General features: G+C 39.1%; 1 protein-coding gene across 7 annotated transcripts in view; it reads right to left on the reverse strand.

Moving 5' to 3' along the window:
• LOC150090338 (forkhead box protein P4-like) overlaps positions 1–12017 on the reverse strand; it is a 482373-nt gene that overhangs the window by 338138 nt on the left and 132218 nt on the right. For 6 of the 7 annotated variants that reach the window (XM_090389816.1, XM_090389817.1, XM_090389811.1 and 3 more), the window contains one exon: positions 162–296. The gene's annotated coding sequence lies outside the window, so the exon portion shown is untranslated. Of the gene's footprint in view, positions 1–161; positions 297–2479; positions 2565–12017 lie in introns of those variants that run through there. The other variant, XM_090389815.1, reaches the window with a different exon arrangement.

Raw genomic sequence — 12017 nt, forward strand, 5'->3', positions numbered from 1 at the left:
ATAATGGGTGTCCTATCTGCGTGCACTTGCGGCAGCTAAGAGGTGCGGGGTTTTCTTTCTTTCTTTTTTTTTTTTTTTTTTTTTTTTTATTGATGTCGCCCGAAGATTTTTACGAACGCAGAAATTATCGCTATCTTAGAGGATACATTGGTGACACTTACCGATCCCAAGGCAGGCCAAGAAACGATGAGAAGAATGAGAGAGGTGCGATCGAGATGCTGCTGAAGGTTAGGAGGAAGAGATGGATAACCGGGATTCACCGGGACCGGTCCACGACATCACCAGCCATGGCGTAACTAAGAGAGAGAGAGAGAAAGAGAAAAAAAATTGTTAGTGGCAAATCAAACGAAGAAATGATTTATGATTATTTTAAACACTCAACACCTAAGCCTAATGTTGGGAATGAGGGGTTGTTCCTCAGCTATTGTCCATCTTATTCCTATTCATTACTACTCCACTTCTTTCCATCTCTCTCTCTCTCTCATTTTCTCTATCTGTCTTATATCCCCTCTCGTTTAGAAATCATCCCCTTTGCGTCTTTTGATGTCTTAATTTCTCCCTACCTGCCTTTACTACTACTACTCTCTCTCTTTCCTTCGCTCTCTCCCTTAACTTTATTTCTCTAATGGAGACCTGAATATGAATCTGTTACTTAATATCTTCTCCAATCTCTCTTTCCTTTTTCTCCCATCCACACACCCTATCTTATTCTCTCTCTATTCCTCTTTCTCTCTCATTTTTATCTTTCATTCATCCTCCCTTATTCTCACTCTAATCTCTCTCTCTCTCTCTCTCTCTCTCTCTCTCTCTCTCTCTCTCTCTCTCTGAATTTCTCTCTTCTCCTCTCTGATTTTCTCTCTCTCTCTGAATTTCTCTTTCTCTGTCTGTTTGTCTCATCCCCCTTCGCTTAGAAATCATCTCTCTCTGAATTTCTCTCTCTTCCGCTCTCTGATTTTCTCTCTCCCACTCTCTTGTTCTCTCTCTCTCTCTGAATTTCTCTCTCTCGTTTTCTCTGATTTTCTCTCTCTCTCTCTCTCTCTATGTCTATCTGTCTCATCCCCCTTCGTTTAGAAATCATTCCTTCTGCGTATTTTGCTGTCTGTTTTCATTTCTTCCTACTTGCCTTTCCTACTACTACTCTGTCTCTCTTTCCTTCGCTCTCTGCCTTAACTTTATTTATGTAATGGAAACCTGTATATGAATCTGTTACTCAATATCTTCTTCAATTTCTCTCTTTCCCTTTTCTCCCAACCGCACCCTATCTTATTCTCTCTCTATTCCTCTTTCAACTTTCTCTCTCATTTTTATTTTTCATTCATCCTCACTCTTATTTTCTCTCTCTCTCTCTCTCTCTCTCTCTCTCTCTCTCTCGTTCCTTTTTTTCCCAAATACACCATATCTTATTATGTTTCTATTCCTCATTCATCTTTCTCTCTCATTTTTCTCTTTCATTCACCCTCCCTTATCCTCACTCTCATTTTCTCTATCTCTTCTTTTATTCATCCCTCTTCTTTGTGTCTTTCACTGCTTTCATTTCTACTTACTTATCTTCACCCTAACTCACTCTTTCCTTCGCTCTTCACCTTCATTTTTACTATTTATCTAACTGAGACTTGTCTACAAGTCTCTTATTCACTATCTTTCATGAATCTATTACTCTTCCTTTCCCTTTCTTTTATTCCCATCTCACCATATTTTAACACTCGCTCTCCTTCTCTATTTCGCTTTCGCCTCTCTTTCTCTCTCATTCACCTTCCTTTACTCTCTCTCTCTCTCTCATTTTCTTCTATCAAACCTTTTTTCATTCCTCCTCTGTCTCTCTCATCCTTTCTTCCACTCGTTTATTTTCTCTGTTATTGTTTCCTCTCACTTCGTGAGAGAGGGAAGAACCAATATACTGTATTACGTGACACACAGTGGTTTGGCCATTAAACTGTCACGGAGGGCAAGAGATAATAGTAATTATTATTATTTTAACAGTACGCGAGCATAACCCTTACCCATATGCGTGTACTATGTCTGTAGAAGTGTTTAGGGGCCGATATACATGTAGTGTAGGCTGGCAAACCAGAAAGAACTCATTGGAAAAAAACCTTAGTCCCTCCACCTCAGACCGGCTAACTGCAGCGCCGATTGGAGAGCAATTTAGTAATTCCTTAATTAAGTCGTCCACGCCTTCGAACCAAACCTATCCAAACATGTGCCAGAGAGAGAGAGAGAGATCTGGATTTGATTCCAGTTTTTATTGCTTATACACAAAGCGTGCAAAATTCTACCCACAAATTTAAAATAAAAATCTTTGGTAGGACAAAGAAATCGTGGACTCATTCGCTTTAACAGAAGTTCAAATTAAACAAAAAGTTTTTAATAATATTTACAAAGTTAACAAAGGGGCAAAATAAGTGGAGTCCCCGATAGTTACGTGCATCTTCCCCAACTCCCCCACTAGAAACCCAATAACATAAAAAAGCAAACAAACCCTCGAATCCAGAAGTCCAAAAGTCCACACGAGTGAAACAGTCACTGACCACGAGTTTCTCATCGCAGTACACAACCCCCGGCTACGCAGACAGCGTCCCAAGAAACTCCACGCGCACGCACACCTTCGGCGGTGCTGTTAGTTAAAAACGCCAAAAGCCCGTGACGGTCATCTTCGTTTAAGCGGTGCAGATTACGGAACATTTGTTTGTGCGCCCAGTTGCCATAGTAACTGTTGCCATATCAATAGAGGCACAGCTGAATAAACACCGAAAGGTCCCGCTGTGGCGGAACACTAAACGCGATAGGCACGAAATCAAATCTAACGATCAACTTCCTTCGCACACATCTGCCCCCACAACGCGCTACTATCGTTCGACGCATCCTAAACGCGTGCGTACAGCCGACACCGTGTTTTGCTATAACCTCCGTAAGAGTCATAAATAAATAAAGTCGGCAAAAAAGTGGTCCGCATCAACGTGCCGTAATTATGTAGGTTAGGCAAGTAGACGTACACGGACATGGTCTGATGAGTCGCAGACCTCCCCTCGACCTCCCAAAGGAATTCAAATTGTTTCTCTCACACGTACAGAATATTGACGTAGCCATTAGTGACGTCACCATTCGGGTGATCATTAATACGTTCAATCCGTACTTAGAAAATTTTATTTCTTAGATCTTTCTCTCTCTCTCTCTCTCCTCTTATCAATCTGATAATATTCTAGATTCAGATAATGCTTGACAATTAATTTTCGGGACTGAATCTTTAATGTCCTCTAGAGAGTCCAAAAACCCAGGTAGAAAGAGTGAAATGGTAAACAGGAAGAATGAATGAATAGAGAGGTGGTCTTGGAGGCAAACATAGCGGCAATCTACCATAGCATTATACAAAGATCGTCTAAAGAATTGACTATGGAGGAAGGCCAGAAACGATACTTGGTCATGTCTGGCAGTTGAGGTCCATGGATGGACCATGAAAGAACCAGTAGTATGCAATAGCAATATTTCACTCGTCACAACACCTCTAATGTCCTTAACAGAGAACTTCAAAAATTGTTGGTGGGATTGCCAAATACGAAAATCAAAACGAAGTAGTTCCACAGATTCACTGCTAATAGATCCCAGCAGAAGGTGGGACCTATTAGCAGTGATAAGCACCTTCTGTCCATCCTAAAAAATGGGCAAACGGCAGCAATCCACCTTAGAATTATACAAAGATTGTGTAAAGAATCGAGGATGGAAGAAGGTCTAAAATGATACGTGGTCAGACTTGGCAGTTGAGGACCGTGGATCTGAAGGACTATGAAGTAGTATGTAACGGCAATATTTTGCTCATCACAACACTTCTAATGTTCTTAACAGAGTTCTTCAACAATTGTTGGTGTGACTTCCGTACAAGAGAATCAAAATGAAGTAGTTCCAAAGATTCACTGCCATTGGGTCCCAGCAGGTGGTGTTGGTTAATATGAGCACCTTCTTTCCAGCTTAAAAAAAAAATGACAAAATGAGCAATCCACCTTAGCATTATACAAAGATCGTGTAGAGAATCGAGTAAGGAGGAAGGTCAGAAACGATACTTGGTCAGACCCGACAGTTGAGAACCATGGATCTGGAGTACCATGAAAGAACCAACAGTACGCAAGGCAACATTTCACTCATCACAACACCCTAATATCCTTAACAGAGGACTTCAACAATTGTTGGTATGATTTCCAGACACGAGAATCAAAAGGAAGTAGTTTCACAGATTCATTGCCAATAGGTCCCTACAGGTGGTTAATGAGCATCTTCTGTCCAGCCTTTTAATGAGCTATTCAATTTTGATTTGAAGTTACAAATAGACGCATAGAGTACATGGTAAACAGTATATCATCGACGTATGAGATGGCATACAAATATACACGGTGTTAAAAGAAAAAGTACAAGGACACTAACAGATGCAGAAATATTTTTCCATTCCAACAGGATTGGACAAGTAATGCTAATCTATTTGGACAAACCCTGACCAAGTATTTCCAGCTCGGCCCACAGTGGTTCTATTAATTTTTCCTGACAGCCGTTCCACCAGCCCTTCAAAATCCATCGCATGTATTTTCTCTTATTACATTCCAACACCTGGACATTTTTAAATCGGATTACATCTCTACCAATGCAAGCAGAGAATTGGTTGTGGTGTCCCAATATTTTTGATAACACAGTTTAGATATACCTGTGAAAAAAAAGATAGTTCAGTAACCGAGATGGTATCCTGAGAAGTAAGAAAAAAAATAAATGATAGAAAGACTAATTTTTTTTCTATTGGAAAGGCGTAAAGGAGGAAAGATGCAGAAGTGGAACACAAAGAGATCGGAGAAGCAGTAGGAGTGCAATTGATACAGAAGAGGAAGAGAATTTCAACTAGAGGAGGGAAGGAAGCGAATTACAAGTGGCCAACGGAAGATTCCTGCTGCAGGTGATGCAAGCATGCAAGACAGAAGGTTTTCCGCATTTCCTTGTCTCCCGTTTCCTTGATAAATGATTGCCGTGAGCGAAGAGGGGTATGAACTGCACACCTCACCACCATCATCAACGGACGCCTTATCTGTGTGCCGCTGATTATTATTGAATCACTGATCACTGGAGGAGATAAATTAGACGTCGAATTTGTGTGGATCGGAGAGGGAAAAAGAAAGAAAAAAAAAAGGAACAGGGAGGGAAAGAGAGCAAAGGGAGACAAGGAGAGGAGGTCCACGTACGGTAAAGAGACCTGTCGGTGTAATGTAGGTCAAGTTTGGGGTTCATAAATCACCCAGTCCGCCCCTGGCTCATTTATTTTAGCGACAACCACCTTCGAGTGGTTGTCATGGTTTCTGCTCGACTCGGAGGACTTCTTGACAGATTCGGAATAGAAGTGATGAGGAAAGAAAAGAGTTTGAACGAGTTGCTCTAAGCTGGCTTACTTTATAAGTAAACCTAAATAGCTACACAGCTGAACCCATCACATAAAAATCTGCAACTTTCTTTCAATCATTGAATTGCTCTGGTGGTCTTTATCGGAATTTTGATAGTACTGAGAAGAAGATCATTAGTTTGGATGACACACTAGTACAAGGGTGATCATTTAATTCGCGGACTGGTGCAAGATTTTATGTTTACCACGTGAACTTTCCATAACTGCCGCTGGAGGCGCTCTTCCTGATTGCTACTGAGCAAACTCTGTGGGTGCATGCCAGTACTTGTCGAGCTAGTGTTAAGTGAAGAGTTTTTTTAGTCGCATGTCACTGACGATCGTTTTGAAGCAAGCATCATGTCGGACATACAGATTGAACAGCGAGATGTGATTCGTTATTGTGTCATAAGGGGCTTAAATGCATCGGAAACAAAGAGATGAATGAAGCGTTTTGTTATGAGTGTCTTGGTAGGAGGGCCCTATTCTGGTATGAATTGGTTTCTCCATCAAGACAATGACAGGCCCCATACGGCTAATATTGCGCAGGCAGTGATTACTGCCATAGGTGCCGAGGTTCTGCCACAACCCCCTTATTCAGCGGACTTATCCCCGTGTGACTTCTTTCTGTTTCCACGTCTGAAGAAAACTCTGGAAGGCAAGCGTTTCGCGGCCGACGAAGCATTTAATGCGTGGGTACAACGGTGGTGAAAGTATGTAAAGTTCAAGGGAGAGTATTTTGAGAAGGAAAAATTTACAGAAGGTCCAGATGATGTCTGTAATTATATCGGTTGGAATAATTCCTAATTAGCTCAATACAACTGCAGCCAAATCAGAATCAGACATGAAAATATATATTTTGGCTCATTAAAAACAAAACTTACTGGTCAAAACAATTTTTCAAAGAAAAAGAATGGACAAAATTGTTTTACGAAATTATCATGCATCAAAAGGAGCGTTCGCTTGCATCCCTTTTAAGTAAAAGACCGCCAACGACGAAAGGCACGCTCCCCAACTAATCGAAAACTAAACTATCTCACTTTTGCGATAACTGGGCTGTTATGAAGCAATACGTGCTGGGAAGAGAAAGAAACAGAACAGGCCTACGTTGCTGTAGATGGAGAAGAAAAAAAAAAACGAAAAGAAAGAAAGGAAGAATAAGTAATAAAAAAGAAGCTTGTCTCCCTAAAATGACAACCAAAAAAGCAAGCGAACGAATAGAGCTAGCATAGCAATGGCCATTAAGGTATTTTAAAGCACACTGGGACTGGGGTTGTCCACATGTCTGCTGAGACAAACAAAAATTGCCAATCTAAAATACGTGACCTACAAGAAAGTTACGGTTAATTTTCATTAAATGACATCCCTTTCTTAATATCATCCGAACGCTACACCCACCAGTTGTTCTCGATATTTATCTCGGGCATCCTTCCAAGCATTACACGCTGTAAGCCCATGTAGCGCATGACCAGATCAAATCTCTAATGTCTTCACAAGAGGCCAAATTGAACTTCTAGAATTCATTCACCGCGACCCCTGAGGAAGTTTTTGTAGTTTGCAGTTTTTCGTTTGGCTCAACAGAGACGGGATTACGACACCGCCAATGTTTTACGGCAGAAACGATCAAAACACTAAAGATCGAAATTCGAACTTAGACGTACATACCTGTATATGTTACATCTATCGTTATTCCAAGGTCTCTACAAGGTCAAACTTTTTCACGCCTTCTCATAAGAGCACAGAAGGTGTGAACTAAAGTGTGCACGCCGTCAACTGTTCGATCATAGCAGTAAAATTGGTGTGGCGGAACAATTAACGGCCGCAGTATACTCATTATATCTACCCGTCAACTAAGAGATCCGCGGTGAACCTCAACACTACGGACTAATAAACGACAACCCCATTAGGAGAGAGGGGGAGGAAGAAAGGCGGAGAGATAGATGGTATCTTGGCTAATTCCCTAGAGGGAAATGTTGTTAGCAGACGGAATATTTTCTCTGAAACCACCCCAGTATGCACAATCTCTGTAACAGACAATATTGTACACCAGCTAACAAGTCGATCGCGATCTACCAGTCGATCGCGAGGAATTTTCAAAATATATATAAAAATAGATCAGTCAAAATCTAAATTTTATTATTATTTTGCGCCCACTGCACACACTTATTACAAATCCGTTGAACTACGTTTCCGCATAGTGACCTTAGAAAAAATTTAATTAAAATAACTTAAATCCAGATTATTCGCGCAACAAAATGGCGTCTAATTTACAATATAAAGCAGTAGCTGTAGCATCATTTAAAGTGAGTCATCTTCTTGCAAAAAAATGCAAACCATTTTCTGATGGTCAATTCATCAAAGACGCATTTTGAGGAATAACAGATTCTCTTTTTGAAAAATTTAAGAACAAAAATGAAACTTAAAAGTGCTCTTTAAAATGCGCAGTTTTCTCGAAATACACTGATGCGAGGCATCGAAAAAGTGAGTAGAAATGTGACCCAAAAATTGCGTATATCGCTAATGGTGTGTCCTTTTCTTTACAACTGGATGAATCCACAGACGTCAGTGATTGAGCTCAATCGCTCGTTTTTATTCGTATGGTTTTCGATGATTCTGCCTCTAGAGAAGACCTGCTAGGTATGGTTTCTTTAAAAGAAAGAACTCTTGATATATTTAACGCATTCAAAAATTTTATTGAAAAATTTAAATTACCACTATTTAAGCTGTTGTGAATAACAACAGATGGAGCTAAAGCAATGGCGGGGCATCTTAACAGATTCATCGCATTGTGCCAAAAGGATGACGAATTCCCAGATTTGAGTTTCCACTGAATCATCCACCAACAAGTGTTAGCCAGCAAACAACATTTTTCAATGTGACTTGATTAACTTTTTTAACCACGTGCAATGAAATTCTGGAGATGGTAGATCGCGGCACATTTTGAAGAAAAAAGTAGATCACAAATTGAGTTGGCTACCCCTACACTATTGACAAAAAATGCATACTCGCTTCCCAGGAGTGACTGTGAGCTGTGCAGAGAAGCCACCTTCACAGGAGTTTATAATAATGCAAATACGTCTATATTTAGGATCCTTTCATTAGACAGCAATTACTTGGATAATATTAAAAAGTTCAATAAATCACTATAGACCAACATTTCTTCATCTCTCTCTCTCTCTCTCTCTCTCTCTCTCTCTCTCTCTCTCTCTCTCTCTCTCTCATTAAATAATTCATTAATAATTCATAGATGATATTCATAAATATAAATAATTCATTAATAATTCATAGATGATATTCATAAATATAAATAATTCGTTAAAAATTCATTCATCGATTCGTCATTTTATTGTAATGTGAAATAAATAGGAAACAGAAGTTGCAACATGACCAGTACATCTAAAATTCTTTTTGGAAACTATATATATATATTCTGCAAAAGTCCAAGTATCACATTGGTACTATTTAATAAATCGACAGGGGAATCAATTTTCAAATATGCTCTTAACTTTAATTATGTAGCTAAACTTTGGAGACTGGTGCAGTATTAATAATAATAATAGTAATTTTATTAAGTTTTACAGAAAATGGCCTGTCCAGATACAATTACATTCTCAAAAAGGAAAAATTAACGTGAACCTGGTAATTTGTCTATGCTTAAAAAGTTCGATTGATGGGAATGTTTGGGGCTTTGTAAACAAGGTCTATAGCGATGTGGACCATGGATGGTTCACTAACTTTAATTCTCCATACTAAAGATGGATATGGTTAAAACAAAAGTAATTATGAACAAGTATGCCACGGAAATGGTTATAATGATTGAAGGAGCAGTAATTGAAAAGGTGGAGTCATATACTTATCTGGGAAAAGTCATTAGCTGTAAATGATAAATGGCTGGAGGTCAAGAGATGAATAAATTTCGGATGGACAACATTCAGGAAATATAGTCACATACTGAGGAGCAATATCCCAGTTTGTCTAAAACGTAAAATAATGAACCAATGTGTACTCCCCACCATGACTTATGGAAGTGAAACTTGGGCACTCACCAAAAAGAATGAAAGAGAAGCTGAGACACAACTAAGAATGCGAATTATATTGGGATTCAGACTGTTAGATAAGAAGAGAAACACATGGATTAAGCAGCAAACTCCGGTAAAGGACATTCTTATCAAAATTAAAGAACTGAAATGGACTTGGGCAGGACACATAGCTCGAAGACATGATGACCGATGGACTAAGAAAATAACAGAATGGTACCAAGAGGAAAGAGAAAATATTTTATTGCACCACCTTCAATTGTGACAGTTACATGATTGGATAGTGTTGCAATGTCCCTTCACGGCCAAAAGGCCAGGGGTTGACACTTACAGAGATGATAACAACCAGATATATTACAGAAATAAATAAATTGCCATTAAGTGATACAGGACATTAAACAATTAAATGAAATAACATAAAATGACATAAGACTTTAATAAGACGATACAATGACTTTCATAATGGCATTAGGTTACATAAAACATTAAGATGACATAAAAATGATATTGAATAAAATTACATTAAATAAATACTAGTGTAACGTAACATTTAAATTAAATTAACAAAATGGCACTTGATACACTTGAAAGTCCCGATTTTTGTTTTTGCAGCTCGTGTGAGAGAACAGCATGAACAGAGGCAGTTGATGCACATACCGCTGGCTCCTTAGACTCAGTTAGTCCATGGACAGCAGGTAATGGTTCAAGCTATTCCTAAGGGTCAGGCAATTCAAATACAGGGTCAGCAGACACAACAGATTCAAGTTATTCCTCTTGGACAGGATAGCAAGAGCAGCCACGACAGATAATTATCCAGCAGCCACAGCAAGGACAAATTATACAAACGTCTGAGGGTCAGACAGTTTACCAACCAATGACAGTTGATGGAGCAAACTTTGTGCAAACTCAAGGAGGAATTATTCAGATCAGATTCCGTCAGTAACTGTAGCAGCTCCAGCTCCTCAAGTTGTGCAGACAACCTCTACAACTGCAGAAGCTCCACAGACCATCACCATTCCTTCGTCAGTTTGTGTTCCATCAGGAAACAGGAACTAAAAGAAAGCCTGGAGGACAACAACGGAGATGGGCAGATGAAATTGAAGAGTTTGTGGGCAGTAAATGGATGGCCATTGCACAAAACAGAAGGAACTGGAAAGTTGCTACAGAGGCCTTTATCCTGCAGTAGATTAGCCTGGCTGATGATGTTGTATCGCTTAAGAAAGATGGCGTCAAAATTCCAAACAGGTACAGTTCAGCGTTAGTTTTTACTGCGCGCACTTCAATAGGTATCATGTAAGAACGAAATAAATATACCACTTATTTTAATCTGTATATCAAAAAGACAATAACAGAAACTTAAAACTTGAGAAGAAAATTTTAAAAACGTGATCCTCTAAGGGATGTCGACCCACAGTTTGAGACCAGTTCGGGGAAAAGAAGTTATCATCACTTTTCTCAGCCTACTATTTAATTAATATGAAATTAAATTTAAAAAAGAGAAATATCACCAATGAGATTTAAACACTAATATTTCATATAAAATTTTACTAATAATAACCGATCTATCACTTTTACTCGAACCACACCTAAATTTGCACAGTTTCATTTTCGTGCCTATTTTTCCCGATTCTGTACTCACCATCTGTTCTTCAATCACTTTTTTTTTTCTCTTAACGTGCCATCTTAGTCTCATTTCTAATCACCTAGCAGATAATTTAGCAGCTCCGACTGACTTAAGCCTAATTCTCCCATAATGGCTTCCAATCAATGGCCGGCCCTTCTCAAAGACACATACAATTCCACACTTATCTGTAGACACACATTTGAAGTTCTCAATATAGAAACATAGCACTGCTTGTTTGGAAAGTTTCCAAAGGAGGGAAAAAAAAATACTAAAAACTGAAATGACCATTTTTATCACACACATTTTGCAAAGAATAATAAAAAAAAAAGCTCTGCAAAGGGAAAAAAAGGGTCAAAATTTAAACGCATTTCATTATTCAGTAATAAAGCTAGCTTCTTAAGTGTATCTAATTACAGCGAATCTAGACAAAAAACGCCTTAATGTGCTATAGTGATTAAAACAGGACTTAATTTTTGTCGGTTATTAATTAACCGGTTAGGAGAAAAAAAGGTCGAAAAATCTCGCTCACCGAAGAAGTTTTAAAGAAGATGGAAAAAAAAAAAAAAAAAAATTGGTCCTGAGAAAGTTATCGCCTTCAGATCGGCGGTGTCAAGAAAGTGTGCATGAAGCTGGGGTTGAACACCAGTGCGGATTATTTTCTTTCTCATGTTTTTCCTTCAGTGGAGAAAAGCCACGATGAAGGTACAGGCTGTGTACGTATGCGTGTGCGCGCGCGCGCGACCCTATTCGGTCTGTGGGAGAGACATAATTAACACATATGCGCATTGGTGCTAAGCAAACTTAGCTCGAGCGATGGCTATCAAATTATATCCAGAATAACTGAAAAGAAGTTTGGTAATATGCGCATTGCTTTGCGATTCAGGAGACTTCGATTATCAGGTGACGTGTCTGACATGTACACTGTGCTCAAGAAGTGTTTACTACCTCACCA

Source organism: Mastigoproctus giganteus, chromosome 2 (genome assembly GCF_048544385.1).
Source record: "Mastigoproctus giganteus isolate SK-2022 chromosome 2, ASM4854438v1, whole genome shotgun sequence".
In the NCBI taxonomy this organism is placed as follows: domain Eukaryota; kingdom Metazoa; phylum Arthropoda; class Arachnida; order Uropygi; family Thelyphonidae; genus Mastigoproctus; species Mastigoproctus giganteus.